The following is a 26,068-nucleotide window of genomic DNA, read 5'->3' on the forward strand; positions in this document are numbered from 1 at the left end:
AGGGAGACTAAAAGATAAGTAAGTGATGGTAAGGGGAGAGGAGAGAGGGGAGAAAGAGAGAGAAAGAGAGAGAGGGTATGGAGGGAGGCTGCGGGTGTGTGAGAGAAAGAGAGAAAGAGAGGGGAGAGATGGAGAGATGAGGGCATTGGAAAGGGAGAGAGAGAGAGAGAGAGAGAGAGAGAGAGAGAGAGAGAGAGAGAGAGAGAGAGAGAGAGAGAGAGAGAGAGAGAGAGAGAGAGAGAGAGAGAGAGAGAGAGAGAGAGAGAGAGAGAGAGAGAGAGAGAGAGAGAGAGAGAGAGAGAGAGAGAGAGAGAGAGAGAGAGAGAAAAAACAGAGAAAGAAAAAAAAAACAAGACGGACATTAGAAGTGAAACGATCAGACAGAGAGGAGGAGGAGGAGGAGGAGGAGGAGGAGCAAAACGAGCAACTGACAACTGAGAAACCACATGGAGGAAGAAGAAGAAGAAGAAGAAGAGGAGGAGGAGGAAAAGGAGGATGAGGATGAGGGGGAGGAGTCAGACCGTCAGACAGAACCGGAGGAAGAGTCAGATGAGGGGAGAGGGAGGGGAGAGGCCGAGGGGAGAGGCCGAGGGGAAGAGTCGAGCGCCGGCCCCCTCCCTTTCCCTCACAATTGGCAGTAACGAGGGGAATGAGGGGACGAGGTACATATAGCGAGACAGGGCAGGAGACAGGCCAGTTGTGAGTGAGGAGGAGGTAGCAAAGGGCTCCTCCTGCTGCCGTGCGCGGAGGAGGAGGAGGAGGAGGAGATCTGGAGAACGAGGGCACCGCAAGAAGTTAACAAGGAAGAGAAGATAAGGAGGAAGAGGAAGAGGAAAAGGAAGAAGAGGAGTACAAGAAGATCCGGAAAACGAGAACATAGCAAGAAGTTGACACGTACAAAGAGAGGAAGAGATTAAGAAAGGACAACTGAAGAGGAAGAGGAAGAGGAGGAGCACAAGACCAACAAAACGAGAACAAAACAAGGAAAAGTTGAGAAGATTTGAAGAAGATAAAAGAAAATAAGGACACTGGAAAAGAAGAGAAAAGAAGAAGAGGAGAAAGAAGAGGAAGAAGAGTTTTAAAATATCAAGAAGACTTTTAAACGAAGGCAACGCAAGAGAGAAAAAGTTAAGAAGAATAATCAAGAGAGATGGAAAGAGACAAAACGTGCAACCAAGTAGAAGAGGAAGAGAGAGAAGAGACGAAGGAGGAGGAGGAAGAAGAAGAGGAGGTAAAAGTTTGCTCGTTGAGGTTACTGAAGAGCCGTGAGAAGCGAAAATAGTTGTGGAAGGAAAACGGAGAAGGAGAATAACGAATGAAGGACGCAGAGATAAAACAAGAAACGAAGAAGAAAAAAGAAGATGAAGGGAAGAAAGAGAACTGACATACCCAAGAAAAAGAATGGAAATGAAGACAAAGAAGAAAGAAGAATGAGAAGCGGACAAAACAAAGAAGAATGGGAATGAAGTTAAATGAAATGAAACAAAAGACGAACGAAGAGAAGAGACAAGGATGAAGAAGAGATGGAAGAGAATAACGTAATAATATGAGGAAAGCCTGAAAGGAGAAGAAGAAGAAGAAAGAGAAAAAGAAAGAAGAAGAAGAAGAAGAAGACGATGATTGAAAACAGTTCCTATCGAAAACTTTTTAACAAGGAAATTCGAGAAGGAGGAAAGAAGAAGAAGAAGAAGAAGAAGAAGAAGAAGAAGAGGAGACTTTGTAAAATGTTTGAAGATGTAAGAGGAGAAGAGGTGAGAAGAACCAGATCCTCCTCCTCCTCCTTCCTCCTCCTCTCCATCCTCCTCCTCCTCCACATCATAACCAAGGAGACCATTACTTCCATACCCTCCTCCTCCTACTCCTCCTCCTCCTCCACCACCTCCTCCTCCTCCTCCTCCTCTTCCTCCTCCACCACCACCAGCACCACTTCCGGAAAACAAAGCGGTGAGAAGAAGAAAAAAAAGTTGAGAAAAAGGGAAGAAAAAAAGAAGAAAGACATAAAAGTTGGAGAAGAAGCAAAGAGAAAGACGACCCAAGAAGAAAGAAGAAGAAGAAGAAGAAGAAGAAGAAGAAGAAGAAGAAGAGGAAGAAGAGAGGGGAAAGCGAAGAGAGAAAAAAGAAAGGAATGACAACAACGCGATTTAACTCAGGTAAGAGTCTCCCAGGTATGTGTGTGTGTGTGTGTGTGTGTGTGTGTGTGTGTAAATAACGGTAAGGAAGCGTTCTTGGGCTCCCACCCTTTCTCTCTCTCTCTCTCTCTCTCACGATAAACTGAAAAAAAGATAAACAAAAGGAAAAAACAACTATAATAAAACACACTTATCACTCATTGGTCCCGACTAAACACGTAGAAAGCTTGCGTACGTTCGTGTGTGTGTGTGTGTGTGTGTGTGTGTGTGTGTGTGTGTGTGTGTGTGTGTGTGTGTGTCCCTCTCTCTCTCTCTCTCTCTCTCTTTTGCATCAATGATATCTTGTCCTCTCACTGCTAATTCGTACCATTTGTATATTTAGCTTTTATAATCAGCTGCCCCCCTTCTCTCTCTCTCGTACTGTGAGTCCTATTCATTTCTCTTTCGTCTCTTCCCTTTCCCTCTTACATTGCGGTCTGTTATCCTCCTCCTCCTCCTCCTCCTTTTCCTCCTCCTTCTTCTACTGCAGTCCACCACCTCCTCTTCCTTTCTCCTCCTAGCAGTCTTCAGTCCCCTTACCCCCCCTTCCTCCTCCCCTCCCTCTCTCAGGTTGCTTATTTGTTCGTCTCCCTCGTGTGTTTATGGATCAGTTTGTCCCTCGAGTTGGCCACCGATCACGCTTGTCGCAGTCCGCCCTTTGGCTCCACACACAGAAAATGGGACGTGATTTATTCTCGATATTTTTGTTCTTTTTTTAGGGAGAGCGCGTGAGTGTGTGTGTGTGCGCGTGTTTGTGTGTTTTGTCTTCGCGTGTCAGTCTCGTCTCTTTGTGCTGTGAAGTGCTAATGGTGGAGAGCGTATTTATGTGGTTAGTGTTTTTAAAATGTAGCTGCTTGTATTTTTTGTATACGAGGGTTGGTAACTTTTCTTTAGAGAGTGAATTGTCTTATATAATTTTTCTGCTACTTTCCATTTATAGTTAGTCAGGTTCATAATAGCATACAGTTTTTTCTTTATAGAGTGAAAATGTCATAATTTTTTCTGCTTCTTTTTCATTTATAGTTAGTCAGGTTTATAATAGCATACAGTTTTTTCTTTATAGAGTGAAAATGTCATAATTTTTTCTGCTTCTTTCCATTTATAGTTAGTCAGGTTCATAAGAGCATCCATTTATCATCACACAGTATTTAGCGCGATTAATGGACTTTTCACCGTGCTTGGGATCAAATAAATGTACACGATCCTGAGTGATTGGTTAATTAAATATATAAGCTTAAAAGGCTTACACTATTAGCTTCATTAATTCTCTTGCGCATGTGTCGTCTTTGTGCGTAAAATTGTCTGCATACGAAAATTAGTGAGCGGCAGTGAACACCTAAATTCGTAAAAAAAAAGAAAAAAATACGGGCTTATTAACAAAAGAAAAGTTTATGAGCTAAATCTGAAAGTTTTAATCGTTCCAGTCATTAAAATGGTATTGCCACAAAAGGATATAGGACGATAGGGAGTAAAAAGAAGTGTAACAAAGAGAGAAGGGGAACGGACAAAAAAAAAGTCGAAAGAAAGCGGTAAGATGACAGAGCAGGGAAGTGGAATAAAGGGAAGCTCAGGCAACGATTATTCTGGGAAAGCGTAGCAAGTAAAAAGCTCACCTGAATAATTTTGAGCTGGAGCGCTGAAAAGCATTATTTCATTCCAATTGTTTCCGATGACAATAAAAAGTGTTATCATTCACATACGACATATCTTTTTATCAGCTTATAGAAAACTCTTTTGTGAATCAAATGATGCATAATGAATGTCCTATTACGATGGTCTACGGGAGGATATTTGCTTAGATACGGCGATTATATATGTGGTCGGGTGGCTGGCACACCCGACCACGACCAGGAACTTTTATGAACCAGCCGTGCGCGGGAGGCTTGAAAGAACGACCAATAAGCCGCTTAAGATGCATATGAAGACAATTTATACACGATCACTGTAAGATAGAGAGGAAAATACGTTTATTTGACAGAGACGAAAATATGAAAAAACAGACAAGAGGAGAAGGCAGATGAAAAAAAAAACAATAAACGCGATAATAGCGATAATAGACGATAATAATGGACGTATACCCAAAAACAGACATTAGCGAAAGATTATAAAAGATGAAAATGATAAAGGACACGAAAAGGAGGAGTGGAACGATAAGAAATGAGAAGAAATGGGAACCCCCCCCTAAAAAAAAAAAACTGACCTGGGAAATGAGACAATGAAATGGAAGAAAAGTGGGAACAGACTAAAATAAGTTGGACAATAAAAGTGGGCGAAGAGAGACGAAAGGGGAAATGGGGCAGCAAGAAATGGAAAGAAACGATTAGTGAAATTAAACGGTAAGGCGGGGAGAGAAGTAGAAGGAATGAGACGAAAGAAGAGGGAGGGGAGGAGAATGCGGCAATAAGAAGAAGAAAGAAGATGGAACAGGGATAAAGAGGGAAGAGGATCGCTGGGAAGTAAAAAGAAGTGGAGGAAACGAGATGAAGGGGGGAATAGAATGTTAAGAAGAGGAAAGAAGTGGAGAGTTAAACAGGGGAAGTGGGAAAATAGGAAGGGGAAAGAAGTGGAGAGTTAAACAAGGGATATGGGAAAATAGAAAGGGGAAAGAAGTGGAGAGTTAAACAGGGGAGGTGGGAAAATAGGAAGGGGAAAGAAGTGGAGAGTTAAACAGGGGAAGTGGGAAAATAGGAAGGGGAAAGAAGTGGAGAGTTAAACAGGGGAAGTGGGAAAATAGGAAGGGGAAAGAAGTGGAGAGTTAAACAAGGGAGGTGGGAAAATAGGAAGGGGAAAGAAGTGGAGAGTTAAACAAGGGAAAAGAAGTGGAGAGTTAAACAAAAATAGGAAGGGGAAAGAAGTGGAGAGTTAAACAAGGGAGGTGGGAAAATAGGAAGGGGAAAGAAGTGGAGAGTTAAACAAGGGAAGTGGGAAAATAGGAAGGGGAAAGAAGTGGAGAGTTAAACAAGGGAGGTGGGAAAATAGGAAATGGGAAGAAGTGGGAACAAACGAAGGACGAGGAAAGTGGACCAATGAGAAGTAGAAATAAGTGGGAAAAAACGAGACAAAGGAAGGAAGGGAGGGAATAGGAAGGGAAAAGAAGTGTAGCAAAGACGAAGTGAGAAGTGGGACATTTAAAAGTGGAAAGATAAGACACGAAGAAGAGGGAAGTGGAATGAAGTGTGAGAAACGGGACGAAGCGGGGAAACAGGAGGACAGGAAATAAAGTCGAAAGGAAAAAACGACAACAAAGAAGAGGGAAGTGGAATGAAGTGTGAGAAACGGGACGAAGCGGGGAAACAGGAGGACAGGAAATAAAAAGAAGTGTAACAAAGAGAGAGAAGGAGCGCGGACAAAAAAAAAAAAAAGTCGAAAGGGGTAAAACGACAAATTGAGAAGAGGGAAGTGGAATGAAGTGTGAGAAACGAGACGAAGCGGGGAAACAGGACGATAGGAAATAAAAAAGAAGCGTAACAAAGAGAGAGAGAAGGGACACGGACAAAAAAAAAGTCGAGAGAAAGAGGTAAAATGACAAACATAGAAGAGGGAAGTGGAATGAAGGTGAGAAACGAGACGAAGCGGGGAAACAGGAAGATAGGAAGTAAAACGAAGCGTAACATAAAAACAGAAGGGACACGAACAACAACAAGAGTCGAAAGAAAGGGGTAAAATGACAAAGATAGAAGAGGAAAGTGGAATATGGTGTGAGAAAGGAAATGAAGCGGGGATATAGGACGATAGGATGTAAAAAGAAGTGTAACAATGACAAAAGGGACGCGGACACACAAAGTCGAGAGAAAAGGGATAACACGACAAACCAAGAAGAGGGAAGGTGGAATTAAGTGGGAAAAACGAGTTGGAGGAGTGGAAGGAAGTGAAACAAAGACGAAAAAAAGAGAAGTGGAACGATCAGAAGTGGGAAACAAGCGCGAATCCTTCTGAAACATGTCCCTGCCGAGTCACCAGCTGCAGATAAGTCAGTCAAACGAGGTTATTTTCTTCTTCTTTTCTTTCTTTTTTCCTCACGCTCTCATGAAGCTAACTGGGGGCGACGGTATGCTTTCATTTTGCGATAAGATTCAACTTTTTAATATTTTTTGATGGTTTGTATTTCTTTCTCTGTGTCTGTCTACCTGTCTGTTTGTTAGTCTTTTTCTTTCTTTCTTTCTTTCTTTCTGTTGGTCTGTCTGTCTGTTTGTCTGTCTGTCTGTCTGTCTGTTTCAATTATTCTCTCCTGTTATCCCCAATGCCCTCTAATCTATACCACGCCTCTCTCTCTCTCTCTCTCTCTCTCTCTCTCTCTCTCTCTCTCTCTCTCTCTCTCTCTCTCTCTCTCTCTCTCTCTCTCTCTCTCTCTCTCTCTCTCTCCTTACGAGGGCAGCCAAGGTCAGGTAGGCCCAAGAGGAAAGGTCTGGAGAGTGAACGAGAAGAGGAAGAGGAGGAGGAGGAGGAGGAGGAGGAGGAAGAGGAGGAGGAGAGTGGGAAGAGGCAAGGAGATCGAAGAGCATCATGGGAGAAAGGAAGAGATAAGAGGACGAGGGAGGGTGAAGGGAGGGTGAAGAGAGGGTGAGAGAAGATAGGGTGAGAGAGGAGAGGGAGAGAGAGAACAAGGTGAGGAGACAGGGTGAAAAAAGACAGTGTGAAAGAGAAGACAGGGTGTGAGAGAGAAGACAGGTTGAGAGATCAGGGTGAGAGAGAATACAGGGGAGGGTGAGAATAGACAGGGAGAGAGAAGGCAGAGAGGAAGGGTGAGAAAGAACAGGGTGAGAGAACAGAGTGAGAGAGAATACAGGGGAGGGTGAGAGTAGACAGGGAGAGAGAAGGCAGAGAGGAAGGGTAAGAAAGAACAGGGTGAGAGGGAAGGCAGGGTAAGAAAGGGCAGACTTCGAGATGACAGGGTAAGAGAAGAAAGGGTGAACGTGAGACTAAACAGGGTGAAACAGTGCAAAGGAAAGCAGGGTGAAGATAATTAGTGACATTGATGAGAGTGAGACACGTTCGAAGGTCAATTAGTGAGAAATAGAGTTAATGGGGTGTAATTGGGTGATTCCAGGAGGGTGAAAAAGCGTTACTAAGGGTGGAAAAGGGTGTCAATTAAAATAGGGCGATGTAATGACAACGTAACTAAGGGTGGACAGGGTGACATAATTAAAGACAGGGTGATAGAGTGATTTAGGGTGAATTATGATGATTTAGATAATGGCGGTGACTTGGTGATTAAGATAATTGATAGAGTGAATTTACTTGACTTGGGTGACATGGCGAAATGGTGACTTGGGGTGAAATACGGTGACTTAGGATGACTTTAGGGTGAGCAAGAGGCTTTGGGTGATGAAGTGTGATAAACAAAGACGTAAGGAGACTACAAGAGGCCATTCAGAATACATATGGTAACTTCTGACAACCTGCTGTGTATCTTGTGTCTATCGGTCGTATTATCAGACATTTCGCTGACCAAGAACACATATTTGACAAGACTTTCGTGGGGGTTGTGGGCATTTCCATGAGTAGTTTTATGACCCTGGTGGTAGTGTGACCCTTTTTCTGTACCGTGAACCTAAAGAAACACTCACTGGAACCCGACTGACCCCCTCTTTGACCTTTAGAAATAGCTGATGTGAGAAGCGAAAGTATCTTATAAAACCAACCTATGTATCTTGCTATGTATCATCAACTCGCACCATCCATCAATCCTTCAAACCTCCATCTCAAACTTGGACCAAATTCACAGACGATCTCGGCTCTGACCATAAACATTTCCCAAGGTCACAATGGAGGTTAGTGGAGTCTTCATTTGAGAGCGTGTCACATTCACCGTGCAGAAGCCTTGTCACACTATCACGAGGCTCATAAAACAACTCATGGAAATACACACAACAAGTACGAAAGGCTTAGCAAATGTGGGTATGTGAGTAAATGTTAGTAAATGTGCGTATGTGTGTGGGTGTGTAAGTATGTGTTTGAGAATATGGGGCTTTAAAATGTAAGTAAATGTGAGTATGTGTGTGTGGGTATGTAAGTATGTAAGTGTTTGAGAATATGGGCCTTTGAAGTGTAAGGAAGTGTGAGAATGTGTGTGTGGGTATGTAAGTATGTAAGTGTTTGAAATAATGGGCCTTTCAAATATAAGTAAATGTGGGTATGGGTGTGGGTATGCTTTGTAAGTATGTAAGTGTTTGAAATAATGGGCCTTTCAAATATAAGTAAATGTGGGTATGGGTGTGGGTATGTAAGTATATAAATGTTTGAAATAATGGGTCTTTCATATATAAGTAAATGTGGGTATGAGTGTGGGTATGCTTTGTAAGTATGTAAGTGTTTGAGAATATGGGCCTTCGATGTGTAAGGGAGTGTGGGTATGTGTGTAAGTATGTGAGTATGTAAGGATCATAGGCTTAACATTTCGGCGCCCAAGGACACACATTCGACAAGGCTTTCGTAGGAGTTAGTGGCATCTCCAGCGGTAGTTTCATGACCTTGGTGGCAGTCTGACCCTTCCTCTGCAACACCGAACTAAAAATACACTCACTGGAACCCGACTGATCTCCTTTTGGGCCGTTGGAAATAGTTGACAATACCGACCTGTTTAAGAATATGGACCTTTCTATCGCATTTACATCTCACCGAATACGGCACCACCACTTAAGAATACATTAACTATCATTACAATATGGCAAGACAGGAAGGAGAGGTGTAGGCAGGGAGTCTACCATGAGCGAGGGCGTGTCAGGGTGAGGCTTCTGCAGTGACTAAGGGAAGAGAAAGTTGTGTTTAAAAGATTATTAAGCAGACTGGTCACTCTTGTTTTATTATTATGATCATGGGGTGATATGAAGAAGAAGAAGAAGAAGAAGAAGAAGAAGAAGAAGAAGAAGAAGGCGAGAGAGAGAGAGAGAGAGAGAGAGAGAGAGAGAGAGAGAGAGAGAGAGAGAGAGAGAGAGAGAGAGAGAGTCACCTTGAATTTAGAGAGAAGAGGCTGCAGTAGGCGGAGGCAAGTGGATTTATTCATGACTCTCTCTCTCTCTCTCTCTCTCTCTCTCTCTCTCTCTCTCTCTCTCTCTCTCTCAACTGATGACGCAGATAAATGAGTCACCACTTATGTAACAAGAAGCAAAAACAACAATAATAATAATAATAATAATAATAATAATAATAATAATAATAATAATAATAATAATAATAATAATAATAATAATAATAATAATACGTAATCTAACAGAAAAAGAGAAAGGGAAAGCGCGACCCCCACAATTACTATCATCATCATCATCATCATCATTATTATCATTATTACTATTATTATTATCTTCATTATCATCATTATTACCACCTACTTAAGGATTCAATATCGGGGTCAATAATATGCGGGATGACTGGGTGCGTGGGGGAGAGGGAGGGAGGGAGAGAGAAGGAGGAGGAGGAGGAGAAGGAGGAGGGAGAGGGAGAGGGAGAGGGAGAGAGAGGGAGAAACTCGGTCATGGTGTCGCGATGTGTGTTGTGGAATGGATCAATGAGGAATGTTAGCGTTTGTTATCTCACCTCCCTCCCTTCTTTCCTTCCTTCATTCATTCTCATTTCTTCCATTCCCTAACTCCTTTCTCTGTTCCTTACTTCTTTCCTGTCCTCCTTCCCTTCCTTCCTTCCTTCATTCTCATTTCTTCCATTCCCTAACTCCTTCCTCTGTTCCTTACTTCTATCCTGTCCTCCCTCCCTTCCTTCCTTCCTTCCTTCCTTCTCATTTCTTCCATTCCCTAATCTCTTTCTCTGTTCCTTACTTCTATCCTGTCCTCCCTTCCTTTCTTCATTCATTCATTTTCATTTCTTCCATTCCCTAACTCTTTCTCTGTTCCTTACTTCTATCCTGTCCTCCCTTCCTTCCTTCCTTCCCTCCTTCATTCTCATTTCTTCCATTCCCTAATTTCTTTCTCTGTTCCTTACTTCTATCCTGTCCTCCCTCCCTCCCTTCCTTCCTTCATTCTCATTTCTTCCATTCCCTAACTCCTTTCTCTGTTCCTTACTTCTATCCTGTCCTCCTTCCCTTCCTTCCTTCCTTCCCTCCTTCATTCTCATTTCTTCCATTCCCTAATTTCTTTCTCTGTTCCTTACTTCTATCCTGTCCTCCCTCCCTTCATTCCCTCCTTCCTTCTCATTTCTTCCCTAACTCCTTTCTTTGTTCCTTATTTCTTTCCTTCCTTTTTTCCTTCTTTCTCATTTCTTCCCTTCCCTAACTCCTTCCTTCGTCCCTTCCTTCTTTCCATTCTTCCATCTCTTCCTTCCTTCTCATTTTTTTCCTTCCGTCTCTCCTTTCTTTCCTCCTTCTGCCTTCCTTCTCTCTCTATCTCTATCACGTCCTCATTTTCCTTTTATTAACTTCTACGTCTATCTGTTTCTTTTTCTTTATCCGTTTCATTCCATTCCATTCCATTCCATTCTCTCTCTCTCTCTCTCTCTCTCTCTCTCTCTCTCTCTCTCTCTGCAATCCCTTCCTGTCTGCCTCCTTTCGTTCCTCCTCTTGTCTCCTTCACATCCTTATTCTCTCCTCCTCCTTCCCTCCCTCCCTTCTCTCCTTTTCTCTCATCTGCTGTCAATCTCAATTCCTCTGTTTTCATCATTCATTCTATATACAGGAAAAGATACAGTGGAGAGAGAGAGAGAGAGAGAGAGAGAGAGAGAGAGAGAGAGAGAGAGAGAGAGAGAGAGAGAGAGAGAGAGAGAGAGAGAGAGAGAGAGAGAGAGAGAGAGAGACGGTCAAACAAAGCAAACGACCACACACACACACACACACACACACACACACACACACACACACACACACACACACACACTCACACACACACACACACACACACACACCTTGATTGTCTTGGATGGAGAGAGTGACACGATTATTCTTAGGCTGTCCTGGATATTTTTTTTTCCTCTTACTTACTTACTTACGGACTTACTTACCTTTACTTTCTCTCCCTCATTTGTATATTTGGTAAGTTTATTTGCGTTTTTGTTTTCTTTTTCGCAGTTTTTCCATTGTTTATTTTTTATTGATTTCATATTTTTCCTCTCATTTTTTTCTGTAATTTCCTCCTATAATTTTTTTCTGTAATTTCCTCCTATAATTTTTTTCTGTAATTTCCTCCTATAATTTTTCCTCCTTTTTTATATATTTTTTCTATGTTTTGTCTACCTTGCTTTTCCTTAATACGATTCCGCTTTTTAGAACTGCCGTTTTAAATTTCTTGTACAGAGTCTTGTTTCTTGCTTCAGTCTCATTTTCTATATACTTTATCTTCTCTCTACCTTTCTTTTACCTTCGTTATTCTTAATATTTTTCTCTACCTGTTTATCAGTGCTTTAGCAACACTATTTAGATAGAATTCTTGAAAATGAAAACATAATAACTAATTTAATGGTCCAAATGATGATAATGATGTTGTTGTTGTTGGTGGTGGTGAAGATGATGATGATGATGATGATGATGATGTTCCAGGTGGGATTTTCACAGGTAACAGAGTACATACCTGTGCGTGACCTGCAGGCGTTAATTGGCTTTCAAGGAGCAAAACTTTGTTCCCTCTTCTTCTTAGCTTCACTCTGTTGTCTTCCAGTTCCTTACACTCGACTTTCTTTTGTGTATCTTAAGAGTCCTTCTTTCACAACTTTAAACTTTTATGAGGGTCATGTTTGTTGCACTCTTTACTTATTCATTCACTTAAGACTTTCTGTTTTTCTGTTGGGTTTTATTTTTTTAACAAGCAGAAACTCTCTCTCTCTCTCTCTCTCTCTCTCTCTCTCTCTCTCTCTCTCTCTCTCTCTCTCTCTCTCTCTCTCTCTCTCTCTCTCTCTGCCTGCCTGTCTGTTTGTCTGTCTAATTTTCTCTCGCTCTCTTCAGGTGTTCCGTGACGTTAGCACACACACACACACACACACACACACACACACACACACACACACACATACCTTGCATGCAACTTGTAATGAGGACCTCTCTTTAAATCTTTCTTTATTAATTTTATTCACGAAAGGTTTTGTTAGATTGTGCGAGTGTAAAAAAATAACGGTGAAATTAAGCGAAGTGTATGTATGTGTGTGTATGTATGTATGTATGAATGTATGTTTGTGTGTGTGTGTGTTTTGCAAATGTGTAGGTCAAGGTGATTATCTGGCATCTGTGTGTGTGTGTGTGTGTGTGTATGTGTGTGTGTGTGTGTGTTCCATCTCGCTCAGTGCCTTTCCTCTTCCTCCTCCTCCTCCTCCCTCCATTACCTCCTTAGTTTACCTTACCTCCTCCTCCTCCTCCTCCTCCTCCTCCTTCCCCTACTCCTCCTCCCCCTCCTCTTTCTCCTCCATATTTGCTTCTTTACCTTTCCTTCCCTCCCTCCTACACCTGCTTTCCTCCAACCCTTCACCTCTGGCCTCCTTCCTTTCCTCCCACCTCCCTGTTTGTCCTCCACTCCCTATTTTCTACCTCTTCCCTCTCCCTCCCTTTTCCTCTTACCTTCCCTCTTCTTACCTTTCCATATTCTCTCTTTATTGTCTTTACTTTCCATTTCCTTATTCTTACCATTTCTCTCTCTTTTCTACTCACTTTTTCTCGTTTTTCCTCTTTACCTTCCTTTCTATGTCATCTTACCTCTCCTATTCTTCCCTTCTTTCTCTTCTATTTCCATTCTCTTCATTTGATTCTCTTTTATGTCCTACCTTTCCTCTCTCTTTTCTTCTCATCTGTTGTCCATTTTCCTCTTTACATTACTTTCTATGTCCTCTTACTCCTCTTATCCTCTTATTTGCTTCTTTCTCTCCCACTTCCCTTTTGTCCCTCACCTCAACATACTTTCCCTTACCTGTCCGTGCTAATGAGTTCTTATCTTTCCCTCTCTTTATCTCACCTTCCTTACCTTACATTCTTACCTCACCTCACCTCCCTTTCCATTTCCTTTCCACACATCCCTCCCTCACCTTTCCTTCCCTTCCTTGTCCCATTCCTCCATCACCTTCTCTTTCCTTCCCTTTTCCCATCCCTCTATCACCTCCATTCCTTCCATTCCCCATCCTCCCCTCACCTTCCTTAACCCCATTCCCCTTACCTGGCCTTACTAATGAGTTCTTACCTTCCCTTCGCACCTGTCCGTATTACCTACCATTACCTGTGCCCATTATGTCCCCTCCCTCCCCTTCCCATGACCTCCAAACTCTGTAACCCCCCCCCCCCCCCTTTATGCACGAAGTCACCCCTGGCAAGTCCGCTACCGCCTCTTCCTCCCTACTAACACCCCCCCCTCCTGCTTTCTTCCCTGCCTTCCCCTGCTTTCACCCCCTCCCTCTCTCCCCCTGCTTCCCCCCTTTCCCGACTGGCTCCTGGGGTGACCGCGGGCGCTGTCTGACTAACGGTACAATCTTGACCTGCCCCCTTCCCCCTTTCCTCCCCCCTCCCTCCCCCCCGTCACGCCTCCTTGACCCTGGCACTGCGTCTCCTGCTGTAGGCGAGGACGAAGGGAGGGAGGGAGGGAAGGAGGGAGGGAATGCTTGGATACATGCGACGAGGGGGTGGGAGAGAAAGATATGTTGATGTGAGGGAAGGAAGGAAGGGAGGGAGGAAAGGGAGGGAAGGAGGGAGGAAAATGAGGAAGGTGAAGGAGGGAGGGAATGCTTGAATAGTAATGCATGATGAAGGGAGGGAAAGGAAGGAGGGGAGAGAGGGAGGGAAGGAAGGGAGAGGAGACGAAGGGAAAATTAAAGTTGAAGGAGGAAAGGAATGAAAAAATAAGTTAAGAGAAGAAATGAAGGAGATTTATATGAAGATGAGAAGGAGGAAGGAGAGGAGGAGGAGGAGGAGGAGGAGGACTAAGTGTGTCTGGCTACAAGAAAATAAGAAATAAATAAGAAAAATGAGTAAAAAAAAGAAGAGGCGGAGCAGGAGAGAGAATAGAATAGAAATGTTGCGTTGAGGGAATCAAGAGAGAGAGAGAGAGAGAGAGAGAGAGAGAGAGAGAGAGAGAGAGAGAGAGAGAGAGAGAGAGAGAGAGAGAGTGGAGGTAATTAAGGAGGGAGACAGGTGGATGAGGGCGATAAGAGGAGAAAGGAGGGAAAAAAAGCCAAAACAGAAGACAATCGGGAAAGAAAATGAGTCAGGACGGGAAGTGGAGCAGAAAAAAAACGAGGAATGGAGGAAGAGAGAATGATAAATGAGAGGAAGAAAGAGAGGAAGAGAGAGAGGAAGGAAGAGGAAGAGGTGGGTGTGAAGCACTTCCTATACTCTCACCCTTCCTGTCCCTCTTCCTCCTCTTCCTCCTCCTCTTCCTCTTCCTCCTCGTCTTTCTTCCTTCCTTCCTCCATTAAACATTCAGAGGAGGGAACGGACAGACTGCAAAACGCTCCCCCAAAAAAAGAAAAAAAGAAAGAAACAACAACAACAGCAATAGCAACAGCAACAACAGCAACAACAACAACAACAGCAGCAAAGAGGACATTTTTTATTTACACCAACGGAAGAAAAAGAGGAAAAAGTGACCCAATTTATTCCATTCTTGATTTTTTTTTTTGTATGAGGAAAAGACGACGAAGACAAGGGAGGGAAAAATGAAGAGGAAGAAAACAATGAAGAGGAAAATGAAGAGGAAGAAAAAAATAAGAGGAAAAAAGTGACGGTGTGGTCTAGTCCTGATGATTTTTGGGACGGTGAAAAGGAAGAGACGGAGAAGACAAGGAAGAGGAAAATGAAGAGGAAGAGGAAAATGAAGAGCAAGAGAAAAGTTAAAAGGAAAAGAAGTGACAGATTTTTTTCCATTCTTGATTTTTTGGACGATGAAGAGGAAAAGACGATGATAATGAAGAGGAAAATGAAGAGGAAAAGAAGTGAGTTTTTTTCCATTATTGATTTTTTGGACGATGAAGAGGAAAAGACGATGATAATGAAGAGGAAAATGAAGAGGAAAAGAAGTGAGTTTTTTCCATTCTTGATTTTTTGGACGATGAAGAGGAAAAGACGATGATAATGAAGAGGAAAATGAAGAGGAAAAGAAGTGAGTTTTTTTCCATTGTTGACTTTTTGGACGATGAAGAGGAAAAGACGATGATAATGAAGAGGAAAATGAAGAGGAAAAAATAAAAAAGGAAAAAAAGTGACGCAATCTATTCCATTTTCGTCGAGTTTTTGGACAGCGAAGAGAAGGCGAAGACAAGGAAGAGGAAATTAAAGAGGAAGAGGAAAATGGAGAGCAAGAGGAAAATGAAGAGGAAAAGTGACAATTTACTCCGCTCATCAAATTTTCAGACGTGACTCGAGGTTTTAATGAAGCAGTATTTTTTTTTTTTTGTGATAATGAAGTTACGTTTTAGGACTGAAAAATGAACGTGATGGTTGTGACAACGTATAAAATATTGCATAACGTAAACGAGAGATAAATAGTAATGATAGAAATAGGAGAAAGGAAGAAAACAAAACAAAACAAAAGACAATCGGGAAAGAAAACGAGTCAGGACAGGAAGGGGAGCGACAAAAAAGAGGAATGGAGAAAGAGAGAATGATAAATGAGAGGAAGAAAGAGAGGAAGAGAGAGAGAGGAAGGAAGAGGAAGTGGTGGTTGTGAAGCACTTAGTAATAGTAATAGTAGCAGTAATAATGATAATAAGAGTTGTTTTGTTGCTAAGGTTCGTGTATAACGTAATAGAATGTCGATCAGGAGTCCGTAAGAGGAAAATTAATGGAGTGAGTGTGTCATATCTCTCTGTCACCCGCTCTCTCTCTCTCTCTCTCTCTCTCTCTCTCTCTCTCTCTCTCTCTCTCTCTCTCTCTCTCTCTCTCTCTCTCTCTCTCCACACACACACACACACACACACACACACACGTACACTGAACTACGTAACTTAAATTTATCGCTATCAAAAACGAAAAATAATAAGAAAGTAAAGAACAGCATAAATAAACAAATGAATAAATAAGTAGAAAAGGAGAAGAAAAAGAAGAAAAAAACAGAAGCAAAACATTCAATACCAATACATGTCACACACCCACACCCACCCACACACACACACACACACACACACACACACACATACACAACGACACATAAGCACACAATCCCCTCCTACTATACACAACACAAAACAACCCCTTAACACACACAACACAACAGCACCCACTCATACACACAACAACAACACCAACACAACCCTCCCCCCCACCTCTTAGCGCACACCACCATCACCCAACACACACACAACACAACACCCCACTCATACACACAACAACAACACCAACACAACCCTCCCCCCCCACCTCTTAGCGCACACCACCACCACCTCCCCCACCACCGCCTCACCACACACTGACACTGCCCAGCGCCACACTTCTCGCCACTCTACACACTCGGGTCACCACTCACAGTCTAGGCACTCTCTTCAGGCACTCAGGAGCTTATTCACCCTCCCCCACAGGCAGACAGCCCCTCACTGCCGGCTGGGGACTGTGGACACCTGCAACCTGCCTCTGCTACCCCCCTCTCTTCCCCCAGTCCCCCAGTAAGCCCCCTGTTGCTCCTCCTCCGCCTCCTGCTCTTCCTCCTCCAATACTAGTCTTCCTCCTCCCACCGACACTCCCATCCCATCTCATTCCGGTATGGTCTCTCTTTTTTCCATCTCTCTCTCTCTCTCTCTCTCTCTCTCTCTCTCTCTCTCTCGTTTGACTGCACCCCGTGGGATACTCGTTTCGTTTCTTTCCTTTTCTTTCCCTTTTGTCCTTCTTTTTCCTGTGCTTCCTCGTTCCCATGTGTGTTTCCTTTTTTACTACCACCACCACCACTACTACTACTACTACTACTACTACTACTACTACTACTACTACTACTACATAATCCCACCGGAGAACGAAACAATCACGCAAACGCTTCCTTCTCTCCCTCCTTCCTTCCTTCCTTTCCTCCTTCCTTCCCCTTGGACACGGTAACTCGACTCGTATTTGGGCCTCGCGGGAGAAGTGTTGGACCGCGTTCCTTGCTGACTGACGTGTTCGTTTAGTATAAGAAGTGCGCCATACGTTCTAGGAGGAGGAGGAGGAGGAGGAGGAGGAGGACGAAGGAAGAAGAAGAAGAGAATGAAAATGAAGACGAGGAAGATTAGGAGAAAACGGAATAACAACATAAAAACAAGAACAAAAGCAGGAAGAACAAGGAGAAAACGGAATAACAACATGAAAACAAGAACAAAAGCAGGAAGAACAAGGAGAAAACGGAATAACAACATAAAAACAAGAACAAAAGCAGGAAGAACAAGGAGAAAACGGAATAACAACATAAAAACAAGAACAAAAGCAGGAAGAACAAGGAGAAAACGGAATAACAATATAAAAAACAAGAACAAAAGCAGGAAGAACAAGGAGAAAACGGAATAACAACATGAAAAACAAGAACAAAAGCAGGAAGAACAAGGAGAAAAATCAATAATACGAAGAAAAAAGAACAGGAGGTGGCCTTTAACGAGAGAGAGAGAGAGAGAGAGAGAGAGAGAGAGAGAGAGAGAGAGAGATGCTGGGGTGAAAGCGGCGGAGAAAGAGGTTCTATCACTACTTATATGGGAAGCGGAGTGTAAGAGGAGTAAACTTTCTATATCGACGACTTGATCCTTGCCTCTTACAGAACACAGACACACGAGCGATACAAAGGGATTAGAAAGAGATAAAAAAGAGATTGAACTTTCTATATAGACTATCTGATCCTTCTCTTATCCATCACAGAAACAAGAAAACTAATGTATGAAAGATTTGAATTCCTACATAAACGATTTGATCCTCTTTCTCTTACACAGCATACAAGCAGAAGGTAGAAAAGGGGATGTTAAGGTTCCTATTGACAGGTTGCTACTATATGGGGTTTAATCTCTAATATTACCGCCACCTCAACTCTCTCTCTCTCTCTCTCTCTCTCTCTCTCTCTCTCTCTCTCTCTCTCTCTCTCTCTCTCTCTCTCTCTCTCTCTCATTTTCTCTTATTCCATGCCGTATGAAAGAAAGATAATCGTAATGGAGTTTATATACGAGACACTAAAGGTAAAATGTTTCAGCAGTGGTTTTGTTTTTTGCTTTCCTTTCGTATTGTAAGCACAGGATATACACAAAATGGACTCCAATAGATGAGAAAATAATGTTTCAGTAAAAATTTAACATCTGCTTTTCTCTCCTACTGTACGAGAGAAATATAAACGAAATGGACTCTCTATCGATGAAATAATACCGGAATGTGTTTCAGAACTAATTAAACACTTGCTTTCTTTTCTTATTATGTGAGAGGAATGTTAATGAGACGGACTTTCTATAGATGAAGGGATAATGATATAAGTGCCGCAATACAACAATAATTATATCACAACTCTCATTTTTATGGTATGAAAGGAATGTAAATGAAATCGACCCTCTATGAATAAAATGATAATGCTAAGGGGTTTGCTTTAATTTTACCGTTACTTAATTTCTTGTCGTTAGAAAAGGATTGTAAATGAAATGGACCATGTGAATTAAATGATGATGGTAAGGGTTTCAATAGTGATTTTACGTCTGATTTTCTCTCTTTCAGTGTGGAAGAAATATTAATGGAATGTTCTCCTTATAAGAGCAGTGAGAATGGCAAAAGTTTCCATGCTGAATTTTACGTCTGTTTAACTTTCTTATCGATATGAAGGAGTGTAAATGGGGCGGTCTTTCTATAGATGACGTAATGAAAAGGAAGGCTTCGATTCTCATTATTTTTATTTTATTAATGGCTACCTAGTTACGTTAATGCTCTGATGGTAATGAATATATTGGGTTTTATTTCTTCTTTCATTGCGCTTTCTATTTTCTATTTTATACATTCAATGATGTAATTTTACTGTATTTGCACTATTATTTTTTTCTGTCATCTAATTTTACTATATGTATTATTTGCATATCTAATTACTTAACGATTATATTTATTTGTTATGGGGACTAGAATAGCGGCTACTGATAATGATGATGATGAATGGGTATATACAGTTACTAATTCCTCATTTCTTACCTCTAAGCAGAAGCAGCAGAGGAAGAAGACGAAGCAGTACGAGAAGGACGGGACAACACTTCTTGGTCAACTCACCTGCTGAAGAAAAGAGATCAAAGCTAATCTTGACAATGAAAAGAAAAACACGTATAAGAAAAAAAATCAAAGTATAAAACGATGACAATATTAAAGTCTCATAAACCCACGACTCCTTTGCACAACAACAGTATATAGTTTTGTAAGTAAACAATAAATAAACACGTATATATTTATGTATTACGAACTCTATGGAAAATGTACATGGAAGAGAAGTAAAGCCACGATAATACCAAAATTTACCCCATAAACACACGACTATTTTGCATAACAACAGAATATAGTTTTGTAAGTAGTGAAAATATAAACACGTATATATTTATGCATCATCAACTCATTAATAACATACGAGAAAAAAAATGTATGTATGCAATCTTTCAATCACCAAGAGAGGCTCATTAAACACACCCACATTATGTATCAGATCAAGTATACATCGCCTTTCCATGCCTAAGAAAGATGTATATTTATGTATTGCCAAGTCTTTTACTCCTTGACGCTACAAGTTAGCTTTTCTTCGTAATGGCAGCAGGCTACGTGCATTTTTTGTTTACCATCTGGTGCATAAATTTTCGTGTATTCCTTTATTACGAAAATGTTCAAGACCTACATTTATGTGCAGCTTTTCTGGGCTTTCTTTGAAAGGGCAGCATATTCTTTTTTTTTTCTCTTCTTTAAGCACTGGTCTGCCTTCCTTCAATTTAAATTTATTTCTCATTTGCCAAAGCTTTTTATTTGATTATGTTTAGCCCTTGGTCTGCCTCCTTTCAATTTAACTTCATTTTTCACTTGGAAAAGCATACATATAGATAAATAACTTGGTATGGATAACACATGAAAGGATATATATTTTTACGAACAATTATTTTTACTGTTGTCAACCTTTTACCGTGAGAAAAAATTAAGTGAGCTGTGTGTGTGTGTGTGTCTGTCTGTGTGTGTGTGTGTGTGTGTGTGTGTGTATGTGTGCGCGCGCGCATGGTTCAGATGTTCTAAGTTGCCTCGTTCACGTGCTCGAGGCCGTGAGTCGAGGTGTGTTGTTTGTGTTGCTTTGTTTTGCTTGTCTTGTGAGGGTTAAGAAGCCCCGTGGCAGCTTAAGGCTTGGAGTTATCTCGTGTTGCCCGTCTGTCTGTCTGTCTATCTGTCTGTCTGTTTACCTGCGACTTATTTCTCTACCGCAAGCTTGATTCACTTCCTCGTTTCTCTGTCTTGTTTTTTTCTATCTTGTTTTTTGTCCTTTTCCGTTTCCTGCCTTGCTTTTCCGTCTCTCGTCTCTCTCGTCTCTCGTCTCTCTCTCTCTCTCTCTCTCTCTCTCATCGGTGTACCTTTCCCGTGTAATTGGCGGCCGCTGTGCCTTCAAAGTATCAATGGTGCTCTTATCGCTTAAGTTACGTGTCGCTCTTGATTTGTCCCTGAGCCTCTGTCTGTCTGTCTGTCTGTCTGTCTGTTGGGTTGGAAGGGAGCATGACAATCTACTCCCTTACACCCTGGTCTTTGTTTTTGTTACCTTCCATTTATTATTATTTTTGTATCAGTATTTGCACCCTATTCTTTGTTTCCGTTACTTCCCATTATTTTTGGTTTCCGTAAATTTCCCTCCGTCTTTCGTTTTGATTTTAACAGCACATACTTTGTTTCCGTTACATTCCATTTATTTTTTCGTTTCGTTTCCATTTTAAAACACTATTATTTGTCTCCATTTTGCTTGTTTTTTTACACCTTTTAATCTTCCCTTTATTTTTCGTCAATTTTTATCAGTCTATCATTTTCTTCTGTTACCTTTTCATTATTTTATTGGTTTCAGTTTTAACACAGTATATAACGTTTCCATTGGACTTCCTTTTATTTAACACCAACTCACCCTCCCTTTTGTCCCCCTCCTCAATATTTCCTCTTCTTTCTCTCTTATAATTTTCTTCTCTGTATTACTATCCTTCATACTTATCACCTCTCTATAATGTATCTTCTGCCCCCTTCTTTTTTTATTTTACTCCTTTTCCATTGTTATCTTTTCCCTTCCTCGTTATCCGTCTTCTAGTGTCATTTTTTTAATTTTCTTTCTCTTTTCGTTATTTTCCTCCTTAACTTTTTTTTTTTTTATCTCCAGAGGTTTAGGGATGTCATGTCCTGGTTTAATTGCTTTTACGTTCGCTCGCTTGTGACTGGTTACCGTGCATGTCTCCGTCACTCTCCTCGTTGTATGTGCTTTTCGTTTTTCCTTTGTTTTGCGTAGTCTGCTTTGCTTATTCATCGAGTTTCGTTGCGATTTAGTTGTAATATAATTTTGCTCTTCTTTTTATTTGGTTGACTTCTCATTTGGTGATTTTTATTCATTTTTTTTGATAACTCAGTATAGTCAATATATTTCTTTTGAGGAGTTATGATCTATTATTACTACAATTGTGCATTTATTATTTCCAATCATCTATTATATCGAAGTTATTATGTAAAAGTCGACTGTGTGCATGAAAGATGTATATTTTCTTTTAGTCTTATTATTATTATTATTATTATTATTATTATTATTATTATTATTATTATTATTATTTGCCTACATACACACGACATAAACAACAACAAAAACAAACAGGGACCAAATCTTTTTAAACTTCTAACGTAAAGCCAAAAATAAATATACAAACAAACAAATATATAAAAGTCTTAATTTCTACACGACACAAAAGACAAACAAACAAATTAATCCAACAAATACAAATACCCTAAATTAACTAACATAATAATCCTAAATAATTAGACGAAAACAACAGGAACGCGACAGAAGCTTCCTAATCCAGTCTTCCATTAAGTTTAGTTGCTTACTTAAAACACTACGCGACAGACTGCTTAGCTTCTTTTGCTTTGAATTGGCTCGTTTATTTGCACGCTCCGCCGCTATAGCTTTTTGCTCGCTTGTTTGGCCTCAATTCGTACCTGTTTTAGCTTTGTAGTGTATCGCTTTGGGTGTTTGCTAGCTTGCTTGGCACTTGCTTGTACCTGTTTTAGCTTCGTAGTGCCTTGTCTCTTTTTGCTTGCTCTCTTTGCACTGGCTTGTATCTGTTTTAGCTTTGTATTGTGTATCCTGTTATCCTTTTGCTTGCTTGTTGTCCTTTGTTTGTACCTGTTTTAGCTTCGTGGTGTCCTGTATCCTTGTTCGCTTGGTGGCTTTTGTTTGTACCTGTTTTAGCTTCGTGGTGTCCTGTATCCTTGTTCGCTTGGTGGCTTTTGTTTGTACCTGTTTTAGCCTCGTAGCGTATCGTGTTAGCCTTTCCCTTGTTTTGCTGACACTTGTTTGTACCTGTTTTAGCTTCGTAGTGTTGTGTAACCTCTTAGCCTTCTTTGCCTCTCTTCCTGGTACGTCCTACGCCTGAATCACTGACATATCTTAGTTGTTAGTTGTAGAAGTAGAAGCATTTGTAATCCAGAGTAATGCTAATGTTGCTTTTTACTTTGTTCTCGCTACGTACAGTTGCGTATAAATGCGTAAGAAGAAAAAGTGCACGAGATTTAGTTTTTCTTTTCTGTTACTTTTTTCGTTTCCGTTATTATTATTTTTTTTAGGTATTCGGGGCCGTAATTTCTGGAGGGTCTAGGAGGGCTATAGCACCCCAAATGTTTTCTATATCGGCCTTAAAATGCCAATAAAGTCCTTATTTAAAAAAAAAAAAAAAATCCCCCCCTTCACAAGCTCGGATGCCCTCTAGACTCCACCCAAAATCTGTCGAAATCACGGGCCTCGGTATCATTTCGATCATGATTAAAAAGATGTTTGTGCTCTTAGTGGCTTTTAATTCATGCACTTTCGCTTTCTTCGTGTTTGTGTCGGTATACTTCTGACCATGAGAAAAAAAAATGTATCCGTGTTTTTATTTTTTGTCTTTTCTTTCTCGTAGTATTTTCTTTAAGCATATCGAAAATGACAAAAAAAAAATGTCCTTCCGCTTTTAAGTTTCTTTTATCAGTTTTCATATTTTTATTTTCTTGGTGCGTGTTTGTGTTTTCTAAATTTTGTTCCTCTTTAATTCTTTTCATTAGTATATATATATTTTAGGCACCGGCTCGCTAGTGCCTCTGCTGCCCAGTGTGCTAAATAAACCGCTTCGTCTCTATAGTTTTAACCATTAAGAGTTTTATCAAAGACTTGCCTCGTTTTAAAACCATGTAAACTTTTTTCTACACGCTGAGTAGAAAGAAGGGAAGAGAACGTGGCTTTTCGTCTATAATTTTAAGTTTAGTATTTTATCAGAGATTGGGAGAGTGTCGAGGCTTTTTCATTACATAGGACAGCACTTTACGTATCGGTCATTCACTCTAGAGCTAGAGATTGAATTACAGATAAGGGGACCGATCAGTAAAGTGGCGCCATCTATGTTTAAGCTTTGAAAGTATCCCATTCTCTCCTATTTGCAATCGTGTTTAACTCCTGATTTACAAGTTATAAATAAGTTTTGACCAATGTCTTACTTTAGGTGTTAAGTAGCTTAGCATTTGACCAACTACATTGTTCTAAATGCAAGTTATTATTGTCCTTTAATGTTTAATCATAATATTGTTTTTATTTACGTTCATAGTGATATATATAATACTCAGTTTACTTTTTACTCAGTTTACTTTCAGTTATGTTGATTTTGTTTTTATTCTAATGTTTATTTGGCATTTACTTTTACAGATAGTTACGATTTTACACACACACACACACACACACACACACACACACACACACACACACACACACACACACACACACGTTAATACATATACACAGCTTTATTTTGTTACGATCTGTTAAGTTGCTTTTATTTCAGAGCTACTTTAAGTTTTTATTACTATTCTTTGCAATAATTCTGTTTTTCGTTGAATATTTTGTTCGATTTTATTTTGCCTATGATTTCGCTTGGTTTCTTTTCTGTTACTTTACTTTCATTTCGTAGCATTTGTTCTGAGAAAACAGTCCACATATGGAAAAATACAAAAAAAAAAAATATGGAGGTAAAGAAAATACCTGCAACGTCTACTTATCATTTTTATCTATTCATTTCAACCTCTTATCTCCTATCGCTTAGTTTTTGTGGCTTATTTATCAACGAACTTTTTGTTAATCTACTGATCTTTCTATTTCTTGACACCGAGTAATTTATCTTTCATTTGATTCTTTCTATTCTCTCTTTGTCCTCTCCTGTTTTTCTGAGCCTAAATTTATGTTGTTTTCACATTTTGATCTTTATTAATCTGTATTTATCAATCACCAGTTATCATTATTTTCTCCTAAGGCTTTCATAAGTTTGTCTGTTTCTCTGTTTGCCACCTTTTCTGTGCTTTTGTTGTCTTTCTGAGCCTAAACTATTTTCTATCGGCTACCTAGATGTTCATTTATGTTTAGAATTAATTATGTTCCTCTTACATATCATTCCTCTCTATCATTTGTTATGTTATTTACCTATTTTTTTACAAGTCATTTTTACTGTCATTTCATATCATATTTTTTGCCAATATAAATACTAACCACTCTGCCCTTCATGAATCTTTTCCATAATTTCTCTTAAGTTATCATGTATCTCGTTATTACTTTATTAATGAAATTTTCTACGTGTCTTCCACTTTCTGAGCCTAAAGTAATTTTCTTTTGGCTAAATATTTACTAATGTCTTTCATTATTTCCCTTTAATTTTATTTTCTCCATTTTCTGATATGTTTGCCTATTTTTTCTTTATTTTCTACGTGTCTCTCGCTGCTTTCCTGAGCCTGAACTCATTTCCTTTTGGCTATCTAAATATTTACTCCTTTATTTCATCATTATTTTCCCTTTCTTCGTATCTTTTCTCAAATTTCTCATATATTTGTTTATTTCCTTGTTTGTTTATTTTTCTACGTGTCTTTCGCTGCCTTTCCGAGCCTCAATCATCCGTGACTCATGTAAGCTTCGATGAGTCGCCGTGAGTGTGTGAGGGCGAGTCACCGCCTTACGCACGCCACGATGAGGAAATAAAATGTCTTCTTGAACGCATGAATTTCCTTTACCTGCTTAAAAATGTCCGGAGTTTGTTACCATGACCAATAATGCCTCGAAGAACACCTGACGTTGATAAACCACGGCTCAGTATTTTCAGACACTTCCGCTTCTCACGTTAACTATTTCCAATGGCAAAAATAAAAAAAAAAAAAGAAAAAAAGAAAGATCAGGCGGATAGTAGTGCTTTTTTAGATTTGGTGTACATACGAGGCATCAAACTACCACCAGGGTCATAAAACTGCCTATGGAAATGCCCACAACTACGAAAACCTTGTCAAATATGCGTGTTTGGACTCTGAGCGATTACGCCTTTTAGAAGACCTGACCTTGAACCATTTTGAGAAATAATAACTTCAAGAAAACCTGTGACTCATTTATCTCATTTTGATTTACTTTAACTCATAAATATTCAACTACAAAACCTGTCACCCATATACATGATTATACTCTAATTTGACCAATGACTTCAAGATCACCTGAGTTTGGTTTGCTCTCCTACTACTACACCTACGGTCATCATAGTTAGTTACCAGATTGAGGTTCTTCAAGGTAACCTGAGTTTATATTACCATCCTGTCTAATGATCGTACAGGTGAGATGGTGATGCAGGTAAGTGTGTTAATTAAGCCAGGAGGTCGATACATGATTTAGGGGATCTTCACGGACACCTGAGTTCATATTACCTGGATCCATGGTTAATGATCGTACAGGCGAGATAAGGCAATGCAGGTAAATCTTTAGTGTGTGTGTGTGTGTGTGTGTGTGTGTGTGTGTAAGGTGTCGGGATGCGTTCATGAGGCGATG

The 26,068-nt window shown here is 40.4% G+C and overlaps 1 protein-coding gene and 1 long non-coding RNA gene across 2 annotated transcripts in view; one reads left to right on the top strand and one right to left on the bottom strand.

Annotated features, from left to right (window-relative positions):
- LOC127003281 (cytoskeleton-associated protein 5-like) overlaps positions 1-16,617 on the bottom strand; it is a 72,650-nt gene extending 56,033 nt beyond the window's left edge. Inside the window, exons 1-2 of the mRNA XM_050869740.1 lie at positions 16,541-16,617; positions 11,678-11,886 (exon numbers count right to left, since the gene is read on the bottom strand). The gene's annotated coding sequence lies outside the window, so the exon portion shown is untranslated. The remainder of the gene's footprint in view (positions 1-11,677; positions 11,887-16,540) is intronic.
- LOC127003282 (uncharacterized) lies at positions 561-25,254 on the top strand. The gene is made up of 2 exons (XR_007757029.1): positions 561-2,150; positions 19,193-25,254. It is a non-coding gene; the product is annotated as an uncharacterized LOC127003282 (long non-coding RNA).
- The last annotated feature ends 814 nt before the right edge of the window (positions 25,255-26,068 follow it).

This window comes from Eriocheir sinensis, chromosome 25, assembly GCF_024679095.1.
Source record: "Eriocheir sinensis breed Jianghai 21 chromosome 25, ASM2467909v1, whole genome shotgun sequence".
Classification (NCBI taxonomy): Eukaryota; Metazoa; Arthropoda; class Malacostraca; order Decapoda; family Varunidae; genus Eriocheir; species Eriocheir sinensis.